The sequence below is a fragment of the Erpetoichthys calabaricus genome, chromosome 2 (genome assembly GCF_900747795.2).
Source record: "Erpetoichthys calabaricus chromosome 2, fErpCal1.3, whole genome shotgun sequence".
NCBI classification, from domain to species: domain Eukaryota; kingdom Metazoa; phylum Chordata; class Cladistia; order Polypteriformes; family Polypteridae; genus Erpetoichthys; species Erpetoichthys calabaricus.
This window is the reverse complement of record NC_041395.2, coordinates 61838146-61864832: the sequence shown is the minus strand read 5'-3', so window position 1 is coordinate 61864832 and position 26687 is coordinate 61838146. Positions and strand designations below refer to the sequence as shown.

General features: G+C 41.6%; 1 protein-coding gene and 1 non-coding gene across 2 annotated transcripts in view; both read left to right on the top strand.

Annotated features, from left to right (window-relative positions):
* The window catches only part of LOC114645928 (protein kinase C-binding protein NELL1-like), a 1522815-nt gene that overhangs the window by 1055504 nt on the left and 440624 nt on the right, over positions 1 to 26687 (top strand). The gene's annotated exons all lie outside the window — the stretch shown is intronic.
* Positions 21658 to 21822, top strand: LOC114647443 (U1 spliceosomal RNA). Its single transcript, XR_003715508.1, has one exon. It is a non-coding gene; the product is annotated as a U1 spliceosomal RNA (small nuclear RNA).

The window sequence follows — 26687 nt, the reverse complement described above, 5'->3', positions numbered from 1 at the left end:
TGTATTATTTTATTTACTTCTACTTTTATTTTCTAATTTCTGAATTTCTAACTCACACTCACCAAATTCCAGTAAACGGGAACATATTCCCCATTTATCAAGCTAATCACTCTTGTGTTATCAGAAAATTTGATGGATATATGTGAAAGATGTATAAAGATTCTTACCTTTATAGCCGTGGCCTGCTTGATAAAAAATATTTTTTTTATTACAAACAGAATAATACACACCCAAATATGTAAATTCCAAAAAAAGAAAAAATCTTAACAGGTAAAATTTTGCTAAAAACAGAGGGATAGTGAAAACGCAGAGTCAGAGACATAGTATCATGTACAGACCTGCTCCAAATGGCACAAAACAGAGGCTCCTTTGTCTTTATGTCAGTTAAGCAAAGGTAAATGTAAAAGCCAAATTGGACAGGAGGACTATATCACACTAAATGGAAAAATATGGTGTATTTTCACTTATGAGGTACTAAGCAATTGGATTTAAAACTGATAAATAATTTATCGGTTGAATGAATGATAACCATACTAACTACACTATGAAAAATAAGACAAAAAGAGAATTTGTAATGCAACTTTAACATTCTGTTCTTTGTGCTTGCTGGGTAAGTCAATAAAGCCGGTGATCTTTAATTTTAAACTCACCCATATTCGTTTTTGCATATCTTCATTGTCATCCTATGAAAGTGACAAACTTCTCACTGACAGTCATATCCTGTCAGAAATTATTTCTATGCAATAGATTGTTGTTGATTTTTCATAAGAGAGCCATCATAGTCTAATTGATAGCCATTTAGATCACTGTAACGATTTGCCATATTCTCTTTATTGTATCTAGTTAATGTTATAGAGAAAAAATGTTGGATCACCCAGAAACTTATGTGCTAATTGCAATTTTCTATGCAAAAATGACAAATGAGTGACAGTTGTGATGGGGGACACGTTTTCTGCTATTTCAATTGATTAGGTCAAATATACCGTAAACTGCATATCATTGTTTCATTGTTTTTGTTTTTTTCAAAAGTGACAACACTATTCTTGCTTTTGTTTTCTCTCCTGTATCTACATCTGTATCTGGATTTTACCTAACTGAGTCCATTCTAGGTTTGTGTCTATACTAAATATTTTGTAAACCTTACATTTCTATTTATTATACCGTAGTAATATACAGTATTTTTAGGTTTATTTTGAAGGTTCAGTATTGCTTTTCATTTTTTCTGTTGCTCTCATGCTTATGTATTGTATTCAGCATTTTGTGCATTATCTTTATTGCCTGTCACATCATGTGTGGCCAGGGCAAGCCTGTTGAGATTTTGCCTCTACAATGTGCTGTTGTGCCGCTTCAACTAAATAGTTTTTATCTGCCCACAGTAAGCCAGTTTGTCTGGCAATTTCTCGTCTCTTGTGTCCTGCCAGGCTCAGCACCCACTGTTCATCTAGTGAATGAAACTGGCACACTGACATTGTTTATTCATTTTCAGGTTGCTAAATTAGAGTTGCATTTTCACCTAAATGTCATGCATTTGAGTTCTCCCAAGAAAATCTTTTGTAGTCATTTCAAGGACTAATGATTTCCAGTAACTGGAATTGTCCTTATGGGATTTTTTTCTGGAACAATCATAAAGCAGGCTAAATGTTTTACTGCAGCCTTTTGCATGGTTTCAAATCCTCATTTTACAGTATCTTCTGCTGCCTTGTCTTTGGAGAGCATTGTGAAAGTAACAGAGATTAGGACTGGAAGCTGTGAATGCTGGCATTAGTATCCAACGATACTGGCAAAGGATTGGCATGAAGACTTGCTTCTGTACTACATTATCAGTGTTCCAGATGAATTTTAAAATGTTACATAGCAACAAAGCACCGATTAGGCAAACCACAGTGGGGTACACTGTTCAGAATTGCAGTAATATTGTTTATTAAAAAGAAAATGATATTTACTAATGTATAACTATCTTAGAAATGTGTTAAACAAATCCATTAAAAGCAGTGGAAATTCTGGTGTGGCCAGAATATAAAATGTAATGCAGTCATACCATGGATATATTACACTGATGTCTTCTTTATTATCACAACAAGTAAACCTTGAGTAAGAGAGTGAAGGATATAAAGGGTAGAGTGGTGGCTCTGAGGATAGAGATCTGCACTGGCGATAGGAAGGTTGCCGGTTCGAATCCCGTAAATGACAAAAAGGGACTCTGCTCTGTTGGGCGCTTAAGCAAGGCCCTTAACCTGCAATTGCTGAGCACTTTGAGTAGAGAGAAAAGCGCTATATAAATGCAAATAATTATTATTATTATAAAGTGAATTTCTGCACTACTAAAGAACTAGGTCACCAACATCAGTAATGATACTATGTCAGCTGAATAAAGCCAAAAATCACACCAGCAATGAAAATCTTTTAGCATATCTTGTCGCGGGCGGCACGGTGGCGCAGTGGGTAGCGCTGCTGCCTCGCAGTTGGGAGATCTGGGGACCTGGGTTCGATTCCCGGGTCCTCCCTGCGTGGAGTTTGCATGTTCTCCCCGTGTCTGCGTGGGTTTCCTCCGGGCGCTCCGGTTTCCTCCCACATTCCAAAGACATGCAGGTTAGGTGGATTGGCGATTCTAAATTGGCCTTAGTGTGTGCTTGGTGTGTGGGTGTGTTTGTGTGTGTCCTGCGGTGGGTTGGCACCCTGCCCAGGATTGGTTCCCTGCCTTGTGCCCTGTGTTGGCTGGGATTGGCTCCAGCAGACCCCCGTGACCCTGTGTTCGGATTCAGCGGGTTGGAAAATGGATGGATGGATATCTTGTCGCACTAAAAGGACAATCATCAAATCTCTGTGTTGAAAGATGTTTTAACATCAAATACTTAAGACTGAAGCCACAGGAGACACAAATCAATATTCATGCAGTAAAGAGCACACTGACAAACATACCAGTCAATACACCAATCAGCTGAAGCAGACTATGACTATGAGTGTTTGCTGAATAGTGTGAGGCTGGCAAACCACTGCAACACCATTTCTCTACAAGACTACAGTTTTCTGTATAATGACCCTTTTTTTTAACGAGTCATTAATTCCAAACTACTTTTCTAACATTGGTTGTCTTCTGTTGGCTTCTTTTGCACATCTTTTTTGCTGACAAACTTAGTGTCTTCACTCAGATATATCTGCCTTGCCAGTAGTGGTGCTGGGTGAAGATATACATTAAAATGCTAATTTTAGGCTGCTGAGCATAAGGTAATTAAAGGCCCTAGCCTGCACACCTCAAAGGAAACTGAAAGTCCAGTTCACAAATGCACATACACATGCACAAGGCTATGTCTAGAACTCTGAAGAATCAGCAGGGTCAGCCCCATTACCTGTAAATTCCACAAGAACATTTCACATACGACAAAAGCGATATTTTGCACAACAGGGTAATGTGGTGGGGTTGTTTTCCACTAGCTGCTAATGCAGACATTCTCTTTATTATAAATCATTAATACTGTGAGGAGTCACAAACATGGTAAAATAGACATAAGGCCTCTTAATAGTCCCACAAAGCAGGCCAGGATATTTTCCAGCCTGCCTAGATATGGCCTCACCCAGGCAGCCAACCACAACAATACAGGACTCAGCCTGCACAGACCCAAAAATGAGGAGCTAGCTTTAAAAATTAAACATACTATTAATGTTAAAAAATGAAGATGGCATAACACCTCTGGATTTATATATACAGGCAAACATAAATATAGATTTTTTTTCAAAAAAGAAAACAAGAAAAAAAAAATAGAGGAAAGGCAAAAACTAATCAAAAATTGTGCACTTAAAAAGGAAAAATCTGTAAAACAACTGTAAAATCCAAGAGCAAAGCAAAAAGTAATGAAAAATCAAGGAAACCAGTACAATACTCACAATAATGATCACTGCTAGGACCTTCTCCTTCACCTAAATACAGAGGTGGGGGACAGACCTAGCAGCAGTGACTTCAGGGTGGTCCCACCTTTAGCAGTTCTAGTCGCAGAACACAATACACATAAGAAAATTGTATACAAATGCAATATATAAAAAGTAAATAATAAATAAACATAACAAGTAACATAATAACAAAAACATGAAAATAAATAAACAGCCAAAAATAACAAAACAGAAAATAAGCAGGGAACAAAACTTGGCTGTCACATCACAAGTAACTACGTTTAGATTTGCATTTATTTTCTTGGTAGATGCTTTTTTATCCAAAGCGACTTACAAAAGAGTTAAAAATAATCGAGTAACATTAGACTAGGGCCTGTTTGTTCAGCAAGTTTAGTAGGACAGGTAATAAAAGCTGATTGTGAGTGAAGAGATGTAATAACTAATCATTTACCATTAGATTATAATCAATACCGCATTTAAACTTAGACCACTATTTAGCAGGCAATATAAAATTTTGCAGAGCAGTTTTTGTTTTTTTTTCTTTCAAGTTTGACAGATATTCACAGAACAGATGGGTCTTCAATTACAACTACTGTATGGTACATTTTTCCATTTTTATGTACTGTATTTATTTTTGCTCTTTACTTATCTTCTCCTAATCTTATTTATTTACTGCATTCATGTTATACATCACTGCTGCTGTGGGACAAGAATTTCACAATGGCCTTGCAGTGTATGTGACAATAAAGATCTCTAATAAAACAGAATTTCGATGTACTAAACAGTAATTAGATATAAAAATTATCTAATTAATAGAATAAAAACAAATTGTTTAATGAACCTTTATGTTCTGTAGCAGCAGTGCTGTGTTTAACAAAAAGTGAGGCCACAATATATCCTTATACATCCATCCATCCATTATCCAACCGGCTTTATCCTAACTACAGGGTCATGGGGGTCTGCTGGAGCCAATCCCAGCCAACACAGGGTGCAAGGCAGGAAACAAACCCCAGGCAGGACACCAGCCTACCGCAGTATCCTTATACAAGATATTTCAAAATGACAAATGCACCCTTTGATAAAAAACACATGTTTATATTTTCATTCAAGTTTGAAAAGGCAGCCTTATACCAAAATAGACATACAAGTGTATCCATTCATGTGGTGCATCCTTCTTGGGAATTTGTTCTTTAAAAAGTACAGTTCTACTAAAACTAATACATTCAAATTAAATTTATCACTAAATGAAGATAACCTTAGCTTGCTATTTAAATACTAACTTTCTTTTCTAAATTAAAATGGGATTAATAAAGTATCTATCTATCTATCTAAAATAGCTGAAGGAAGCACCTCGAACAACACAGTGTCATAACAGGGTCATTAGTGTACCTCTGTGCCATCCTCAAATAATATACTGATATTTTTCTAAAGCATAGACAGCAGGATGTCTAGTCCATGCATAGATAATCTTTAAGCTCCATACATTATGCCAATTTATATTATAATCCTGGGATTTTTTTCTATTTAGTATATTAAATTGAATTACTTAAGAGAAGGTAGCTGACCATCTTCCCATCGTGCAGTTTTTGGGAAGAACTTCCATGCCTCTATTAACTGTATGCCTCCTTCTTTATAGCATCTGAGAGAAAGACAGAATGAGAATAACATGTTGCTGTCCAGTTTAAGATCTGCCAAGGATATAAGGAACACAAGGTGGATACACAACAGGAAATGGCTCTTGCAGCATCTAGTTATAGAGCCCCTATAAGTTACAGTGTGAGTAACTGCCAAGATGGAGGTGTTATACACTAAGTGTTTAAATGATGCCTTGGAAGAAGTTACTGTCAGAGCACTGAATGAAGAGAGAGGGACGGCATGCTGGACCAGAGTACTTCACCAGGCTTACAAAGGGATCCCACATGGTGCAAGTGGGGCTCAGTTTCACATTAGAGCAGTATGCACTAGTGAGTAAGGCATTGGTCTTTAAACAAGAAGGTTGCCAGCGTGACCCATGGTGAGTCACTTGACTTGCCTGTATCTCATTTGCAAAAATATATTGTGGGGAACAGCCCGGGCACAGACAGGTAGACATGTTGATTTCACCCAGCACACGTTTATTTACAATATTTACATCCATCGAAGTGCATAATACCCAGTGCTGCAGCACCAATCACCCCTCAAGTCCTTGGCCACAACACAATGCCTTCTCACAGTCTCTGGTCCGCCTCCACTCCTCTCCTCCAAGCTTCGTCCTTCTTCCACCCGACTCTTGCCCCTGACCGGAGGGAGGCGGCCCCTTTTATACACCCCGGATGGACTCCAGGTGCATCCTGAGGAGCTTCTGTAGCCACACCCCTGTGGGGTGGAAGCTTTGGCGGTGTATCCAGAAGTCCTCCGGGTGTCCCCAATCCTCTTCCCCCCAGCACTTCCGGGTGTGGCGGAAGTGCTGAGGTCCAGGGCTCCCAAGGCATCGGGATGCCTCCTGGCGGTGACCACGGGCCCCTACAGGGTTGAGCTTCCAAGCTCTGTACCCGTGGCCCCCAAAGCAACCAGGGCGGGCCCTGTGTTCTGGAGGATGCACAAGCCCTCCTCCGGTCCTCCTGGGCATCCCGGCTGGGCATGAACCCGAGCCAGGTACCACAGTGCCCCATTGCCAGCGAAGACCTGTTGGTCCGAGCGACACACCCCGTTAGGGCGGTTCAACCCCGAAGTGGGTCCTACTATTTGTCCAGGGTCTGTTCCGGCACCCTGGAACTCTCTTCTTCGGCACCCTCTCCGAGGTCTTCACGCCCCTATGTTCTGCGCCGCTCGTAACTTCGTAGCCTCCGCCAGTTGTGGGGTTGCCCCATCGCCAGCGGAGTGTCGTCCTGCCAGATGGTCCATCCGATGAGGGTCAGCTTCCCACGAAGCAGGTCCTACTGCTCGTCCTGGGCTCAGTCCTGCAACACACAGAAACAAGGGGGCAGAGCCGCTGCCTGGACACCCTTCCCTGGCGTTCCTCTGTGCCACGCACTGGCAGCGCTCCCCCCTTTGATGAGGACCCCGGAACTTGCCAGTTCGGAACCCCCTTCGCGGGTTGCGTGTCCCTCCGAATGACGATGCTGATGGGACCGCCTGCATTCCATTCTTTTCCACTGGCTTTGGGGAGTGGCCCTTCTCTGGACGTGCGCGCCCAGCTGCACGTCCCTTCCTGTCGGAGGAACCGGCATTCACCCCTCGGTCCCTCCTTTCCCTCTTGGACGCCACAGCGGTTTGAGTCTGCACATGACAAACGCCCAGACCCGTTCCCGTCTGCGTCCACCAAGACCGACGGGAGACTGTCGCAGGCTTGGGACTTCGGGCTCTAGGACCCAGGGCACTCATCAGCCCCTGTCCTGTCTGCCCTCTCACTGTTACTCCCCTCCCCTCGCGAACAGCCTGCACTGCCACATCCGCTGTTGGAGACCCATCGTCATGGTTCCGATCACGAATGTCACGGGCCCCTACGGTGGGATCTCCCCTTTCCTTTATGGGGTCGGTCTCACTTACCTCCCCTGCCGCATCCATCCGGCTGAAGACTCCAGCGCTACGCCAATCCGCCCACTGTCGCAGCGTCATCACGGACGCAGCTGCCTTCACCTCCAGCTCCTTCAAACCTCTATGGAGGACGCGCACCACCTGGAATAATGACTCCACGGGCTGGAGGCATTCCTCCAACTCACGCAGAGCCGCTAGCAAGTAGAGATTGTCAGTCGGCGGTTGCCTTACCTTTTCGTCAGGCATATCCGCCGGCTGCTCTCTGAGGGGCCTTCCCACAGGCCCTGTCGGGTCCTTCCTCGGCCCGGGATGGACATTGCTTGGGCACGCAAGACACACTGCCCAATCCCGAGCCTGTCCCGGGGAGGGACTTCTGGTCCGCGGCCATTTTGGCTCTGTTTCTCTTTCCCCTGGTGCGGTGACGTGCCTTCCTGGAGCCTAGCAGCTGCTGCGGCTTGGTGAGCTGCAGCGACTCCTTTCTCGTAGCACCGCATGCTGCCTCCTCGGCGCCGACGACAGGCTGAAGATCGGCATACTGCTGCCACTGATGCAGACCCAGGCAGTCCCTGCCTGCAACACAAAAAGTAAGTTTACCCCCGCGGGGCCAATCGCCATTGGGCAGGGCACTCACCTCCCGGGTCTCGTCTCTCTGTGGCGCCGTCCTCGCCGTTCTGCCGTTCCGGACGTCCTCAGCGACAGTGTGCCTGCTGGAGCTCGCTGCACTCCGGCAACATCCTTGATCGTTTCCCCGCACCAGGGGAATATGGCCTTTTTAGTGGATCGGTGGCTGGGCCATGAGGTGAATCGCTCTAGCGGGGTTGTGCCTACGCCGCTCCCGCGGCGCGTGTGTGGACTAACCTGCTGCTCCGGACTGCCCACAAAATAATTTTTTGGGGTCCCTGCCTTGTAACAGGCAGAGAGTCCCATCTGGGATGCCATTGTGGGGAACAGCCCGGACACAGACAGGTAGACATGTTGATTTCACCCAGCACACGTTTATTTACAATATTTACATCCATCGAAGTGCACAATACCCAGTGCCGCAACACCAATCACCCCTCAAGTCCTTGGCCACACCACAATGCCTTCTCACAGTCTCTGGTCCGCCTCCACTCCTCTCCTCTCCTCCAAGCTTCGTCCTTCTTCCACCCGACTCTTGCCCCTGACTGGAGGGAGGCGGCCCCTTTTATACACCCCAGGTGGACTCCAGGTGCATCCTGAGGAGCTTCTGTAGTGTGGCAGAAGCTCTGGCGGTGTATCCGGAAGTCCTCCAGGTGTCCCCAATCCTCTTCCCCCCAGCACTTCTGGGTGTGGCGGAAGTGCTGAGGTCCGGGGCTCCCAAGGGCCCCTACAGGGTTGAGCTTCCAAGCTCTGTACCCGTGGCGCCCAAAGCAACCAGGGCGGGTGCCCCCTCGTGTTCTGGACCACAATATGTAAATATATATTCTAATATATAAGCTGATGGGTTACTAGGTTTGCTTTGCTTACATTTTACTTTGATACTCTGTTCTTTCCCTATAGCCATCTCTCATTTGTATTACACGTGATGAAAACCTTGTCTATGTCTTAAATTTGGTCTTTCTTTAGTGCTTTCTGTTCTTTGTTATAGTAGCACATTGAGGCAAACCTCTCACAATGTATAATATGTACAGTATGTACAGTATATTTTTAAAAGTAGAATATATAAGTGTATAAAGTAATTTGGCTCATTTATTGATTATTCTTCATCACCGGCTATCATACAAATGAGCATTCTTGACATATTTTTGAGCAGTCTGTGCATAGCTATTATAATTCTATTATCTATATATGGTATCTAAGCTTATAGCATGTCATAAAACGGGTACTGACCATGTAATTGAGTGTAAGGTAATTGTTTTGTTTGGAGATGCAGTGCATCCAGCTTTGACAGTAGGAAAAGTGTAGTCAGCAGAAGTGAATGTCATAATATGCAGCAACAAATGATAATGCAGATCTTCTGGAAACAAGTTCAAAGTATGTTGTTGCAGTTGAGGCCCCTATCGACCTCTTGAACCCACAGGTACCACTCCAAACACTGGGTAAAAATCCATCCATCCATCCATCCATCCATCCTCTTCCGCTTATCCGAGGTCGGGTCGCAGGGGCAGCAGCTTGAACAGAGATGCCCAGACTTTCCTCTCCCCGGCCACTTCTTCTAGCTCTTCCGGGAGAATCCCGAGGCGTTCCCAGGCCAGCCGGGAGACATATTCCCTCCAGCGTGTCCTGGGTCTTCCCCGGGGCCTCCTCCCGGTTGGACGTGCCTGGAACACTTCACCAGGGAGGCGTCCAGGAGGCATCCTGATCAGATGCCCGAGCCACCTCATCTGACTCCTCTCGATGCGGAGGAGCAGCGGCTCTACTCTGAGCCCCTCCCGGATGACTGAGCTTCTCACCCTATCTTTAAGGGAGAGCCCAGACACCCTGTGGAGAAAACTCATTTCAGCCGCTTGTAATTCGCAATCTCGTTCTTTCGGTCACTACCCATAGCTCATGACCATAGGTGAGGGTAGGAACATAGATCGACTGGTAAATTGAGAGCTTTGCCTTACGGCTCAGCTCCTTTTTCATCACTGCGGATGCCGCACCAATCCGCCTGTCGATCTCACGCTCCATTCTTCCCTCACTCGTGAACAAGACCTCGAGATACTTGAACTCCTCCACTTGGGGCAGGATCTCGCTCCCAACCCTGAGTGGGCACTCCACCCTTTTCCGGCTGAGGACCATGGTCTCGGATTTGGATGTGCTGATTCCCATCCCAGCCACTTCACACTCAGCTGCGAACCGTTCCAGAGAGAGCTGAAGATCACGGCCTGATGAAGCAAACAGGACAACATCATCTGCAAAAAGCAGTGACCCAATCCTGAGTCCAGCAAGCCGGACCCCCTCAACACACTGGCTGCGCCAAGAAATTCTGTCCATAAAAGTTATGAACAGAATCGGTAACAAAGGGCAGCCCTGGCGGAGTCCTACTGTCACCGGAAACGGGTTCGACTTACTGGTGGCAATGCAGACCAAAATTTGGACAGCGTTTTCCCTCACCCGGACGCTGGTCACCGGGGCCCCCCTCTGGAGCCAGGCCTGGAGGTGGGGCTCGATGGCAAGCGCCTGGTAGTCGGGCTTACACCCATGGGGCTCGGCCGGGCACAGCCCGAAGAGGCAACGTGGGTCCCCCTTCCCATGGGCTTACCACCTATGAGAGGGGCCAAGGAGGTCGGGTGCAATGTGAGTTGGGTAGTGGCCAAAGGCAGGGACCTTGGCGGTCCGATCCTCGGCTACAGAAGCTGGCTCTTGGGACGTGGAATGTCACCTCTCTGAAGGGGAAGGAGCCTGAGCTAGTACACGAGGTTGAGAGGTTCCGGCTAGATATAGTCGGACTCACCTCGACGCACAGCTTGGACTCTGGAACCAATCTCCTTGAGAGGGGCTGGACTCTGTACCACTCTGGAGTTGCCCCCGGTGAGAGGCGCCGAGCGGGTGTGGGTATACTTATTTCCCCCCCGACTTGGAGCCTGTACATTGGGGTTTACCCCGGTGGACGAGAGGGTAGCCTCCCTTCGCCTTCGGATGGGGGGATGGGTCCTAACTGTTGTTTGTGCGTATGCACCGAACTGCAGTTCGGAGTACCCACCCTTTTTGGATTTCCTGGAGGAGGTTCTGGAGGGCATACCTTCTGGGGACTCCCTTGTACTGCTGGGAGACTTCAATGCTCACGTGGGCAATGACAGTGAGACCTGGAAGGGTGTGATTGGGAGGAATGCCCCCCCCCCCCCCCCCCGATTTGAACCTGAGTGGTGTTTTATTATTGGACTTCTGTGCTCGTCACGGATTGTCCATAACAAACACCATGTTCAAGCATAGGGGTGTTCATATGTGCACTTGGCACCAAGACACCCTAGGCCTCAGTTCGATGATCGACTTTGTGGTCGTGTCGTTGGACCTGCGGCCACATGTCTTGGACACTCGGGTGAAGAGATGGACGGAGCTGTCATCTGATCACCACCTGGTGGTGAGTTGGCTCCGATGGTGGGGTAGGATGCCGGTCAGGCCTGGTAGGCCCAAACGTGTTGTGAGGGTCTGCTGCGAATGTCTGGCAGAGCCCCCTGTCAGAAGTAGCTTCAACAGCTTCAGCTCCCACCTCCGGCAGAACTTTGACCATGTCCCGAGGGAGGTGGGGGACATTGAGTCCGAATGGACCATGTTCCGTGCCTCTATTGTTGAGGCGGCTGACCAGAGCTGTGGCCGTAAGGTAGTTGGTGCCTGTCATGGTGGCAATCCCCGAACCCGTTGGTGGACACCGGCGGTGAGGGATGCTGTCAAGTTGAAGAAGGAGTCCTACAGGACCCTTTTGTCCTGTGGGACTCTAGAGGCAGCTGATAGGTACAGGCAGGCCAAGCGGAATGCAGCTTCGGTAGTTGCTGAGGCAAAAACTCGGGCATGGGAGGAGTTTGGGGAGGCCATGGAGAACGACTTTCGGACGGCTTCGAGGAGATTCTGGTCCACCGCCCGGCGTCTCAAGAGGGAGAAGCAGTGCAGTGTCAACACTGTGTATGGTGGGGATGGTACGCTGCTGACCTCGACTCGGGACGTTGTGGGTCGGTGGGGGGAGTACTTCGAAGACCTCCTCAATCCCACTAACATGCCTTCCAATGAGGAAGCAGAGCCTGGGGACTCGGAGGTGGGCTCCCCCATCCCGGGGACTGAGGTCACCGAGGTGGTCAAAAAACTCCTTGGTGGCAGGCCCCCAGGGGTGGATGAGATACGCCCGGAGTTCCTCAAGACTCTGGATGTTGTAGGGCTGTCTTGGATGACACGTCTCTGCAACATCGCATGGACATCAGGGACAGTGCCTATGGATTGGCAGACCAGGGTGGTTGTCCCCCTCTTTAAGAAGGGGGACCGGAGGGTGTGTTCCAACTACAGAGGGATCACACTCCTCAGCCTCCCTGGAAAAGTCTATTCGGGGGTTCTGGAGAGGATGGTCCATCGGATAGTCGAACCTCGGATTCAGGAGGAACAGTGTGGTTTTCGTCCTGGTCGCGGAACAGTGGACCAGCTCTACACCCTTAGCAGGGTCCTGGAGGGTGCATGGGAGGTCGCCCAACCAGTCTACATGTGTTTTGTGGACTTTGGAAAAGGCGTTAGACCGTGTCCCTCGGGGAATCCTGTGGGGGGTGCTCCGAGAGTATAGGGTACCAGACCCCCTGCTAAGAGCTGTTCGGTCCCTGTATGATCGGTGCCAGAGCTTGGTCCGCATTGCCGGCAGTAAGTCGAACCCGTTTCCACTGTCCACGTGACTAGGAACACTTCCAGGTCATATAAAAACTCCACTTCTTCACCCCGGAAGCACGTCGTTCCTTCCGGTCATGTATTTATGACACACTTCCGGGTTATAGGGCACGTAGCACCCTGTGAGCCTCCCTGCAGTGACTCCTGGCGGCCCCGACGTTATCCAGCAGGGTTGTGTATTAAAACTCCATAGTCCATGATGCCCTGCTGGAACTCGGGGCATCCCTATGTTGCAGGTAGGTCTCCATCCGGTGGCTTGGAGGTGTTGGCCGGAATATATGGCCGGCAATTCCTCACAACGTCTAATAACAAGCTGAGGTCCCAACAGTCACTATTGCTGAAAATGGATGGACCTGTTTAGGGTGACTAATTTTTTACAGCCATTTTTAGGAATTGTTACAAAAAATCTTGAAATTGATTAAATAACAAAAGATATTTGTTAATGAGAAAGCCTGCCTTCTGCCAATTCAGAACAGAAGCAATCAAGCAAGCAGGTTTGGGATAAAAGAAACAGCTTCATTTTTAAATGAATTTTAAAGTGAACAACGGTTCAGAGTAAAATTAAGAAAGCGCTGCTGAGAATTCCTATATGGAATTTGGAAATTGTTAAAATGATATATTTCTTATTAAAACTGTGCTAGGTCACTACACTTATTAAACTCGCTAAATAACAGTTGTGCTGTTGACTGTTGTTAAAGTGAATATGGCATGGGAATCATTTTTTTAATACCCTGCAGAATACTAGGAATTGTTTTAGTTAAGGTGAAGAGATTGGAAAAAACCCTAAATTAAATATTTACATTGGTACTCTAGTAGTATAAATTAAATTTAAATTTGACATATATAAAGTTTATATTTCTTCTTATTTTACCAGGACTTATTCATATCATTTCTCAAGTAAAAATCATAAACTTGATTGAAGCATTTTATATTTACTGCAAAACACTTTAAATGAGCTTTTTAATTTTTTGTTAACCTATCAACCAGTCAATCAAGTCCACAAGTTGAAATATTAGGGCACCAACTCGCTAGTCCCTGTTTCAAATTAATGAAAATTATAAAGAAAAACTGTGCTTGATAGTGCCAAAACGAATAAAAATCAGGTAATCCTTTGCTTTAGGACTCATTTTTGGCTAACAAAGCCTGCTTTAGTCACTGGGGGAAAAGAGCTCTGTCCAGCGGTGTGCTCACATATCGAGTGACTTCTCCTCCCAGGGACTGTGGGGTATTTAACTGTGGGGCCAGAAGGGGCAGAGTCAATTGCCCTCACTGGGCGTCTTCTCGGCAGTGTGGTGTAGTGGTTAAGGCTTTGGACTTCAAACCTTGAGGTTGTGGGTTTAAATCCCACTACTGACACTATATGACCTCAGTTGACCTACCTGTGCCCCAATTGGAAAACCAAAAGTAATGTAGCCAATTATATCATAAATGTTGTAAGTTGCCTTGGATAAAAGTGTCAGTCAAATAAATAAATGTAAATAAGGTTAGCTCCAGCGCCCCCACTTGACCTGAGATAGTAGTTCATACCTCAGAGGATGATGAACTGACACACATGAGTGACAACCTTTATAGATCTTTATTTGTAACCAGGGAGAAATTTGGCTTTTTACAGAAGCTCTTTAAATTAATAAATACATAAATTAGTTAGATAATAAGTAAATAAATACATACATAAATACACTCAAACATTGGTCTGAACACACACCAGAATGTTTAAACCCAGAAAATTAAAAGAAAGAAGACTTCTGACTTGGTTGTCACACTCACAGTGAGGAATTATGGAAACATATTGCTCTTGGTATAAATCAGCCTCACTCGTGTTTCCACATTTTTGCTGACTTATTTGTTGGCTGAAAGTCCTCAGTGTTAGCGTATCAGAGAGAGGACGTGCCTCATTGTTCATAATGGCACTCAGTTTTGCTTTAATTCTCTCCTTCGCCAACTAACTCCACGGGGTACAGAGTGTGTCCCATAACTGAGCCTTTTAATTTCCTTATTGATTCATTTAGACTTTCTGGAAGGGATGTTACCAACCCAGCACACCACAGCATGGAAAATTGCATTGGCCATCACAGAGTTACAAAAGATGTAAGCACGCTTGTGAATCTCCCCTTGGGGATTAATAAAGTATCTATCTATCTATCTATCTATCTATCTATCTATCTATCTATCTATCTATCTATCTATCTATCTATCTATCTATCGATGTCACTTCCCATATTAAACGAACACAGTCTCCTAAGAAAGAAGTGCCTGCTCTTATATACGGTAGCTCCTATGTGTTCCAAAACCAGTCCAACCTGTCATTAATGTAGACCTACAAATACTTGTAGAAGTGGACCACCTCTACATCCACTCCTTGAATAGTGACCGGACATAAAGGCTTCCTTGGTAAGGTGAAAGTCAATAACCACTTTCTTGGTTTTTTTTTTTGGCAGACAATTCTCTTTTCCCCAAGAAACTAAGTTCTCCACCTGACTCTTATACTCTGTCTCATTCCCCTTTATCAATACACCCAATATGTGCAGAATCATCAAAGAATTCCTGAAAGTGACATGACCTGGTGTTATATTTATAGTCAGAGGTGTACAAAGTGAAGAGAAAAGGAGACAGGACTGTTCCTTGTGGTGTTCCAGTGTTGCTCACATCCATATCAGAAACACAGTCCTTGAGTCAATCAAACTATGATCTGCCTGACAGTTAGTCCATTATCCAGGATACCATAGGCTCATCCACCTGCATATCTCTGAGTTTACATGTTAACAGTGATGGCTAGATGGTACTGAAGACACTGGAGAAATCAAAAAAACATAACCTTTACAGTGCTGCCAGCTTTGTCCAGATGAGAATAAGCCTTGTGGAGCAGAAAGATAATTGTATCCTCCACGCCAGTCTTTACCCGATAAGCAAGCTACAGTGGGTCCTGGCGGTCTACCACAAGAGGACTCATATAGTCCAGGACCAGTGTCTCAAATGTCTTCATGATGTGAGATGTAAGTACCACTGGTCTTTAGTCATCAGGTGAAGAGGCACCTGCCTTCTTTGGAACAGGAATTATGCAAGATGTTTTCCACAGCAGTGGCACTTTCTGAATAGACTGAATAGGTGACAGAGGACACCACAAAGGTGGTCAGCACAGGGCTTAAGAACTCGAGGACTGAGTTCATCTGGTCCCACAGTTGTCAGTTGTCTTCTTGCTTGTTCTTCAGTTATGGATAATCCACACTGATGGTCAGAGGTGAACTTTTCACAGGCCTTTCCAGTTGATATATATGCAATACAATACAATTCAATACACTACATTGTAAGAACAAGAGGACATAATAGAAAGTGTTGGGGCACCAGTGCTCAAACCCCATATAATTGATTTCAAAAGAAAAATAAAATGTGATTAAGTTCATTAAAGAAGCATCTGTTCAGACGGGAGTCTGGTTCTGACTGATCAGAAGATGGTAGAGTTTATGGCTATGTCTACTTCCAGTAGGAAGAGGCGGGTCTAGGCAGACTGACTCCAGGAAGTGACATCGGCATTGGAAAAGTAGTCAATCTTCCTTTCTGCACTGTGCCCTAGGCAAATGTGTGTGATTATATGTCTACTCTATATAAAATCCTAAGCCTAAAAGTGGAACGATTTTGTGCAACAATTTTATGTGACATTTTTATGTCACGTTTTTTTGTCACACTTTAAATCGGGCTTATTTTAAAACCTACATATATATGTTTGGTATCATTCTTTTCAGAATTTATCGAACCTTTAATGTGATGTTGTTCGATTTTCAGATTCCATTTTAAAATTATAATGTAAAAAATATCAAGAACTCGCATCCCACGAGATGAGACTTTGTGCCAAGAGATTTAACCACGCCCAGGGCCGGAAATAAAAAACATAGAGTAGGACAGCTGCTGTACAGGCTTTTAAATGTTTGAAGCACTGCGCGAGATACAGATCACATGACGTGGCAGCAGCAGCAGCAAGCCAGCAGCTGATTGAGCAAAGAGGAGGTAAAAAAAACCTGTATTTGTTTCCCATTCTATCACTGTTTAAAAGGGAGTTTCGGAGGAGCGAGTGCATCTCCTTGGGGTGTATTCAGCCCCCCCTCTTCACAACGCGAGCGGCAGAGACGCTTAGTGGCTAGCATGTAATGCAGGCCAAGGAGGTTGGTGAGCAAAACGACCGGGGGGCAAACCCGCTAGTGTATATATATATATATATATATATATATATATATATATATATATATATATATATATATATATATATATATATATATAACTTAGGCATCCACCACTGTGAACCTACTTTTTTGACAACTTTGGTACAAGACAAACCTTGGACAGGACATCAAAGAGAACTCTCATCCACACTTCTCAAGTTAGAGTTTCCAGTTCTCCTAACAAGGACATGTTTAAGATAAGATGAAGAAACCAGAGAACCCGTAGAAAAAACACTTAAATGTAGGAGCATCTGTAAACCTCCTTTCAATTACTGTCCAGGCTATAACCTAAACTTAGAGCCCTAGAGCAACAGAGAAACAGCACTAACCAAGAGAGGGCCATCACTCCACCAGAAGAATGTAATCAGATTTGAAAGTTCACCAAGCATTACAATTGGTGCATGTGTTATAAAGGCAGATGGGCTTTGTACAACATCAGGGTAAAAAGACTAACTCAATCTTGTTCAAAGAAATGACTATTGTTTCTCATTTGCTACAGTAAATAACATAAATATTGCTTGCATCTTACAGCTGCCATCATGTGTCTTTATGCTATTTATTATAATCACTTTATTTTAATCAAAAGTATTAAATGCAAGCAATAGAATTAGAAAGAAAATTGTTTTAGCAAGTATAATCCAGTAGAAGAATGTCTGCCCTGTTAGCATTAAGGTTTACATGTTATATTCTGCTGTCTCTAAGGAAATTTAATAACAATTCGAAGGGTTATGCAATTATTAATTCTGTCAATCAGTATTTACTTGGCAATTTCCGTAATCAGGTCCATTGCATAATGTGTTCCTGTAGGATATGAAATGGATGGCTAAAATTCCATCTTAAAAAAAGAAAATGTAGCACAAGGGGAAACCATCTGGCCCCTGCACACTTGCAACTGTTTCTTAAATTTAATCCTGATCACTGCATAGTAAAAACCCTCTACAGAATACTTGGAGATTTTATAAAAGACAAAAAAATTTGGAATCTAAGATTAACAGATCACTCCCACCCGCAGGCTGCATGCTAAAAATAATCTTATGCTGTAATAAAAAATAACTTGTCACATTACACTTGATGCTTTGGTAAAGGTTTTCTGATTAACAGTTGGTTGTCCATATCATAAAAAATTGATTGGTTGGATTGCACCAAGGAATATGAATTCTATAAAGAATAAAGATTCAAATAAATTTCCTTAACTCTCCAAAGTTAATGATGTTTTAAAATAAGAGGATTAAAATTAAAGAACAATGGGATAATCATTTCTTTCCCAGGCAGGTTAAGTATTGCTAAGATTAATGATCCAGAGAAGCCTGATATATAGAAGTTTCAACATTTCTCTTTGTAACATGGAAAAACCGCTTAAATGCAAATGTAACTTACAATGCTAGGTGATTGTTTAGTGCAGTAAAGAATCAATCCCTCAAGATAGTTGTGAAAAATGCAATTATTAAACTTGCATAAAATGTATTTTTCCAAAAAGAAAATGAAGCCTGTGCTTTGTTATAATTGTATTATGTGAAGAATAGATAAGACTTTACATAAACTGTATACATTACTGTAAAAATATTAATTAAAGATAGGTAAAAATAAAACAGTGCAGTGTATCTTACTGTCAGCTTACAATATTCATGGGTTAGATATGCCATTGCGATCGCAACAATTAAGTACCCTCAGTAAAATAAAAGAAAGGAGAGAGAGGAAAACATAAAAAGACTTGGGGGGGGGGTTCCACTGAAAAAAAGATGATAAGTGAGGCAAAGATATTGGTTGAAAGCACAGTTTCAAATAATGCATTTTATAAGCACTAGAATGATTGTCAATCAAATGACGATGGTTTAATGTCTCAATCTTCCTGTATTTCCTTGCCAAAAGAGTAAGAGGCGGGGATGGAGTTGAGATGTCATCACTGTTCCTGAAGCAGGCAAGGTCCAGAATAGAAATGGAAGGTGTTAGGGCAGTGTCATAGTGTTTCCTTCCCCTTGTGTACCCTTAAAATAAATCACTTTAAACTGTTATCTACTGTATGGCCCCCTTCACTAAAGATCAGACTTTAGTTATTTGTGCTCTACTGCCTGTAGATATCAAAGCCAGGTGTCCAAAGTTATAAGTAGTTCTTATAGTATGGCTTGACTGTGATCTTGTCGCACTGTACATGTTTTAAAATTATGGTTTCACATAGTGGTAGTTTTATATTTTAAAAAAAATTATCACATGTGTTGCATTTTTAAAAACATTTTATTTGGTTTTAAGCACATGTTATTTTGAATGCATAGTTTGACAAGTTGCCCCCTCCCCAGTGGAATGTTTTATATACACTGTCACACGTAATTTTCATTACTTCTTTTTTTCTCCATCATTGTATTTGTAGTGCTAAACAGAACACATTTCAAAGCACCATTGTTATATTTAATAAAATCAAGTAACATTGATAAGCCAGCATAATCCGATTCTGGGTTACAGGGGGTCAGAGCGTATCTTGGTATAATTGAAGGTAAGGCAGGATCGATCTGTTGATGGACCGACCATCTGTCACCGCTTCATGGATGAGCTTAAGCTCTCTTTAACTTTTCCCACTAATTCCTTCAAGTTCCTCTGGTTTTGCTGCCGATTATGGAAGCCAGCTGTGGTCTAAATAAAGGGCAGGTCAAACTTCAACTTAGTACTGAAACAAGGTGTGTGTGTGTGTGCGTTGTGGAAGATCAGTCCAACTACAGACAGACACAGGACACACAGAAGTCCCAAAAACACACATTTATTTCTTCTTCCTTCTACAGTACCACACAATGCATTAACCAGCCACAAATAGCTCACAGTCCTATCTTTCTTCTTGCCTGTTTTCCATCCATTTCTCTATTCTTCTCTGCCACCTCCACTCCTCTCCCGTAAGCTCTGTCCTCTGCCTCCCTACTCCGACTTGCTTGCTAGGTCTTCAGGAGTCCTAAATAGTCCTTGAGCCAGAAGTACTTCTGCTCTTCCGGGCACTGCTGCAGTCCAGGGTAGCTGCCATCTAGCGTTTTGGGGGAGGCAGTGTCCTCGAAAATTTGCCTTCCCCCATCCTTCCATCTCATGGGCGTCCCGGATGTCTCTTACAGTGTGTTTCCTCCTTGCTAGTGGCCCTCAGGTTTTGGTTTGCTTGGTGACTTGAGTATCCATGTGCAGTTCTTGTAATTTTGGAGATTTGACTTTGTATTTTTTATCTTGTTTTGTGGTTGTGCTTATAGATTTCTATTTCTAGTGTATTTGTTGTTATAAAATAATTAAACTGTTGGGAATTTTTTTTTGCTTCTTTTATTTCTCTATAAATAATTTAGTTTTGTTCATTATTTTCCACTGCCTGTTTTTATAGTCTTTTTCTTTAGTTAATTTTCAGTTTGTTAATTTATTTCCATTTGTTTTTCTTGTTTAATTATTGTTATGAATTTTTAGTATTTATGCCTAAATGTCTTGGTATGTATAAGACTTAGTGATAAGCAAAACAGGCAAGTTTAGATTCACATACAGCATCATGAAACAGATACTAAAATTAGTTGTGCAGCTGATTTTGCAATTGTGAAACACAAAACACACTTAACATTTTTTTGGTCTTTAACACAAGAATCCCAGAAGCCTACGAAAAAACTTGCAATCCCAGCCCACCTTAAATTCCATTACACCTCGCCAACAGCGTCTTTTGTTTTGTAAATGTGTTTGTTTTGTGTGTTGATTGGCACAAGCAGCCTGTTATCCCATCACAACCCCACCCAAAACACTCCAACCCCAACCCCAACCCCGTGACAAAGCTCAACTCGGGCAAAAAGTTTTCTCAGCTCAAGCCAAGGCTCCTTATCTGCGTGTGAGGTTCCTGGAGTTGTATAGGTTAAATAATACAGTATATTGTTATTTGGAATACATCCATTTCATGTGTGTTCCGTGTCTACAAAGATCTGGGTAAGTGTAGGATGGAAGGAAATGCGAGGCAAGAAATGCTGAACACATACCTAAAGCAGAAACTTTTTCCATGTCATACTAATAATGACGTGAAGTGCATAATGTGTGAAGAAGAAGTCCAAATATCAAATAAACACATGCACTTTCATTCAAGAATATAACCAATTTAAAAGAAAAAAAAATCATTCAATTTACATGTTGCTGTCAATGAGTTACAAACCTAAGCTCAAATGTCAATTCAACAGAAAGCTTATACATATTCCTGAATGGTGCAGAGGTATGAACTTCTGCTTTATAACCAAAACGTTGCTGGTTCGAGACTGAGTGCTCCGAGTATTGAGTTGCTATTATTATTACTATAATATAATAAAAACATACATTTGATTTTAATCTGTAACAGCCGGAGTAAATTTTGCCTACTTGTAAAAGTTAGCGCTTTTTTTATTATTCAGTTGTATTCTCTCAGTGATGTTCACGTGGTACAACAATCTTGCCTCCTACTGTCTGAGATGATGCTGTTTATCTCCATTCTTTTCACAAGAGCAGTGATAACCACAGTTGGTACAATGCTTGATTCTGCTCAGAATTATTTGTTGTACCGGCAATCAAAGATACGATGTCCCGTGACCACTATCAGACTGGACAAAGGCAGAACCGTAACAACAGACAGTTTCTTCAGAGTGCTTTCACTGGCTATTAAACTGCTGCCCTTTACCATACTTGTAAAGTCAATTCTATTCATACCTCTTCTCTTGCTGACATTACCACAAAGGAGTGCAGTACATTTTTTTAAACATTTTTTATGTTTTCTATACTTATCTGGCAGGGCAGATACTATGATCACTAAGGTGTCTCTCCCAGGACAAGGCTCATCCATTGCAATCAGCATGTACTGCACCTTGCAATTGCCCCTAATGTGGATAATTCAATTGTATAGTTTGTGGTAGTGGAGGGACTGCGTTCTCGCTCTCACTTGATTTTATTCTTGTTTTTTTAATTTCCGTTTGGAGATTAATTAAGTAAATCTAATCTAATCCAATCCATATGAAGACACACTAAAACATCCCTTCAAGCAAACTAATGTGGTTTCTTAACATGAAAACTCAATACATGTGAAAAAACCCTTTGTGCAGCCTTATCTAGGAATTGTCTTGTCCTGTTTGCCGATATACAAACTTCCATTGATTATTTCTTTTCAGTAGAAATTTTTATTTACATAATAAATGAGAGGTAGATGCATGTGGAATTAGTGCATGAAAACATTTCCAGATAGGAAGTAATTGCCTAAATGCATAAGTTTAAGCAAAATTTATTTTGGCACATTTGAATATCAATTTGAATCCAAGCATAGTTAGCTGAATTGTTTCTGTTACTAATTACTTTACTTTACTAATTACTTTAACTATTAATGTGGTACTTTTTATTGGTAAGTTCTGGTGGCTTAGTAATTCCAGTGTTTCTGGGAGAGACAAGGGGTGTTCTCATGCACACACCCTCACATTAACAGCAGGGCATTCTGGAAGTGCCAATTAACCAATGTAAAGTTTTTCATTAAAATTACTTTATTGAGCATATTTCAGGTGTATTTAATTTTATACACTTCTGTTACAGTAAAAAGGCTTTCATAATATTTATAGTAATGCCTACATAGATGGTGATGTGTGTTTATGTGTGATTTCCTCTCTTACGCTTGATCATGGACCCACCCAGAGGTTTATTTTCTCCAAGACTGCTGCTGGAGGTTTTGTTTTCCTCTCCTCTGTTGTCAACTGGCCACAATTGTACAGTTAATTAATGAGCAGACATTGTTGGTTTCCATTTATGCTGATTAGTTTCTACTTTACTTTTGGTGTGTTTAATGTAATTTGTGTCTTTATGTGTATCGATTCTGTATTTAGTAATTTGTAAAATCTATACTTTCATTTTACCTGAGGACTTGTCACAGCAGTCTGTGCCTGCACTCAGTGAAGAGCACTATATAAAAATAAACTGAACTGAATTGTGTCAGATTGTGGTTTTAGGAAAATAGCCTAAGAAATTTAAAATAATTGTAGTAATACTTGTGATTAAAATATGCTTTTATCTTGGAAGTTCCTGGTGAAATGTTACATTTTTGTAAAATGTGTGTGTTACCCGTAAGACAGACTCAAAGCCTCAAGACAGCATCAGCTCCTTAGTACTCAATATGCTTTCATTATATTTGGCTCTCTTGACCTTTACTATCTCCAGAACCACTGAGTCGCCTAGCAGAATTGTTGTTACAATTTGAATCAGCCTTACCTCTGAAAATTCAGTTTGGTGTAACTGCCAGGATACCTCTGCAGAACTTTTTTTTTTATTATTATTATTTTAAATTGAGTATGGAATTGCAATCAGTCAGATACTTTGTCTGAGGTGTAAATGCGTATAAAATCAAATCTCCTGTTTAACTAAGAACCATGTACCATCTATCACACCTTGGATATAACATGAAATTTTACTGACACAAGGAAAACCCTATTACTTCACCCTTAGACACATTAAGCTTTTTTCATCTAATATCCGTTTTATTAAAGTAATAGGAAAAATTACAACTTGCATTTGAATGTTGTATGAAATAAATTAAAGTAAGAATTTCACTGAACTCTGTGCACTACTGCTAAATCTTAAAATAGCCTTTCTTTATTTTAAGCTATAATAAAAGGATTTTCTGTGGAAATGTTTTGGCAAATGTTTGAAGTAAAATTTTTTGAAATCAGCTTATTTTGGAATATTTAAAATACTTCATTAGTTATTCACAATTCTTTTCATTTATAATTTTATTCATTTTCTCATCTTTCTCATCCTCATACAAAGCAGTAGGGAGTTTGTTTTCAGTTATCTATAAATAGAAATCATTTATACGCAAATGTAAATTTTACAGTTTTAATAAAAATTTCAGATGATTATTTTAATAGCTCATGGACACTTTTGGGAATAAATGTTGTTTACTTAAAGAAATATGGTAATTTTAACCATATAACAATATTTATTTAAAAAGATAAGCTTGGTATTTTTCAAGTCAAAGTAATTTTTTTCACAATTATGGTATACATTAATTTGCCAAGTGAAATAGTTTTCTTAAATGAAAAACAAAACGTTTGAAATTTTAAGAAATGCTACAGGGCATTGGTCTAAATGTGAAAACAAAAAGACTTCTAAGCTATATAAATATATGGAACCATACATTGTTGCAAAACACGAGAGGTCGGGGATTTATATATATGACTGTCCTTTAAAGAGATTGGTTCCATCCAAAGAGTGGAGCATCCAAACTGGAGCAGTCACGATAAATGAGTCGTTCAGGGATATAAGTGTAAGGAACAAAGCCCACACTATCCAAGGACATGAACGACATCTTTGAGGTTTCCAATTGCTTTGAGCTCCTTGTTGAGGTGGACATATCTCTGGCGTAACCTCAAACATTTCACCTTCATATCCATTCCCAGAAATATTTAAGTCATTACAAGGCGATAGTCATGGTCTCTTGAATTTTGTGTTGTTTTCCCCAATCCCAGGTAACAAGCATCGCAGAATGTGTGGATGAGCACGTGGCCAGAACTGGAATGATTCAATTTTAAATGTCCATGTCAAGAAGCATATAAAATAAGCTGATAGATTCAGAAAAATTCAAAGAGGTGGGCTTAAAGCTTAGCAACAGAACTGGCAAGTCAGAAACTCTGCCTGTGTCATGTATCAAGTTCAGGTAAAACATTTGGCAAGGATATTAATTAATGTATATGAAAAACATAAAACTATTAAATCTGATCTTAAGCCTTAAATAAATACACTATAACAAAGGTAACTTTTTCTAAGTAACAGCTCTTGAAAGAAACTGTCCATGTCATCAATCTGTCAGCAATAACAGATACGTTCAGGTAAAGAGTAATGCAGACAAAATTTCACATGTCACAAGTAACTTTAAACAACACTGAGAAAGTAAGAACATAACACTGTGGTAATCATATCGTTAGAAAACAATAGTGCAGAGAAAAAAGTATAGTAAAAATGAATACTCTGCTGCCATTACAATGTTAGTTACACACAATCTGATTGGAGTACGCTCATGCAAATATGACATAAATACATTTATACAACATAAGGACAATTAACATTTCAAAATAGGCATATTACATATACGTAATATATATGCATAAGAAAACTGTAGACAACCAGTAATGTCAAGATATTTAGATCTATACATCACACTGCATGTGAATGCATATTGTTATTAAATCTGATAGCCCTGGTCTTGAATGACCACTGTAAGTGGTTTACCAGATAGAAAGATGGTGAAGAGCAAAAGCAAAATTTCTTTAAATGTAGAAAGCTAAGCCAGTTTGCAAGATATGTCATTCTAGCTGACAGAGAAGGTTGCAAAGGTGTGTCATTCCATCTAAGAAAGACTGTGCATTATATAACAATATTAAAAAACACTAGATGTCAAAACAGCTGTCAGGTTATTGTGGAGTGCAGCTCAATGTCAAAGTTATATGTACACTGCAAGCACAGCAAATCGTTTATATACAGCTGCATTGTAGAAGTGCTTGCATGTTCACCAGGTTTGAAATCGTTTATACCATAGAAAAGAACTTCATTAAGTTAGTGTTATATGTTGCCATTTCCTGTCAAAGAAGCAACAAAACAAAATTCCTTTAAAAGTATGTTTGGCATTTTTCAAGTCAGTGATAGCAAGGTTTGCAAAAGTCTTCACGTGTATCATAATATTTTCTGGTTAGTTCAAAGCCCATGCTCTACTTTCCAGAGCACATGCTGGGAAACTGTAAAGAAAAGAAATGCAGTGAAGGGAGCAGCCAGGCGTCAGAGATTTAGACGGACATGCATTAACACCGTAGTGTTTGTGAAAAAGCCATGTTCATGTGAGCTAAGAATATTTCTTGATGTAAGAGACTACAATATTGCTAACCAATGCACCCAATACCCCTAGTTTTTGTTATACATCACCTAAGTTAGTCAATGCATGTTACTTTGTTGCTACATATGCCATGTCAAGATACTATCCCATAAGGTGACAGAGATGATAAGAGGTAAGGAGATATTATTCCCACATCATCTTCTGGAGACATGATATCTCCAGTTTATTAAATACGAGGGACATTCATTAAGTTTCCACAGTTTTATTTAACTCTGTTCATTAAGAATTTCAAAAACAAATTACATCACTTTTCCACATAGTCACCTTCCTTTGCGATGGAACTTTCCCAGTGTTGTACCAACTTTTTAATGCCATCAGCAAAAATGTTTTTGCCTTCACCGTTGCCAAAGAAAATATAAAAGTGCAGAAACTTTTTGAACATCCCTCATATATTTTAATCAGGAATGTGTAAGCAAATTCAGGACATGGCCATAAAGTGTCCCTCAAACACTGGTACCTTCACCTGACAAAATAAAATACAACATTAGTGTAGGTTACTCCAGTACAGTTTTCATACATATCAGGGCATCAGATAAAGGCCGCTAATACATATGTACAATGTTGGAGATGTTTGTGAATTGTGGGGAATTTAGCAGTACATCAAAGATGACCTTTGCTGAAAGGCCAAACTGATGAGTTTCATGTTACATAGTAAAATTGCTATGCAATTTCATAAAACTCACTACAATTAGCTTTTTTTTGGATTTTCTAAGTTTTTTGGAGTGGAAAGCAGTGAATATTGCTCTCTAAGGGTCACTCCACAGTTTAAACAACAGTCTGCTTCCTTGGTCAACCTCCAATGCCAACCCGATCTTCCACAGTTCCTTTCATGCTGTTCTCATCTGCCTCGTGTACTGCCTGCTTTCACATTTATGTTGTCAGTCTCA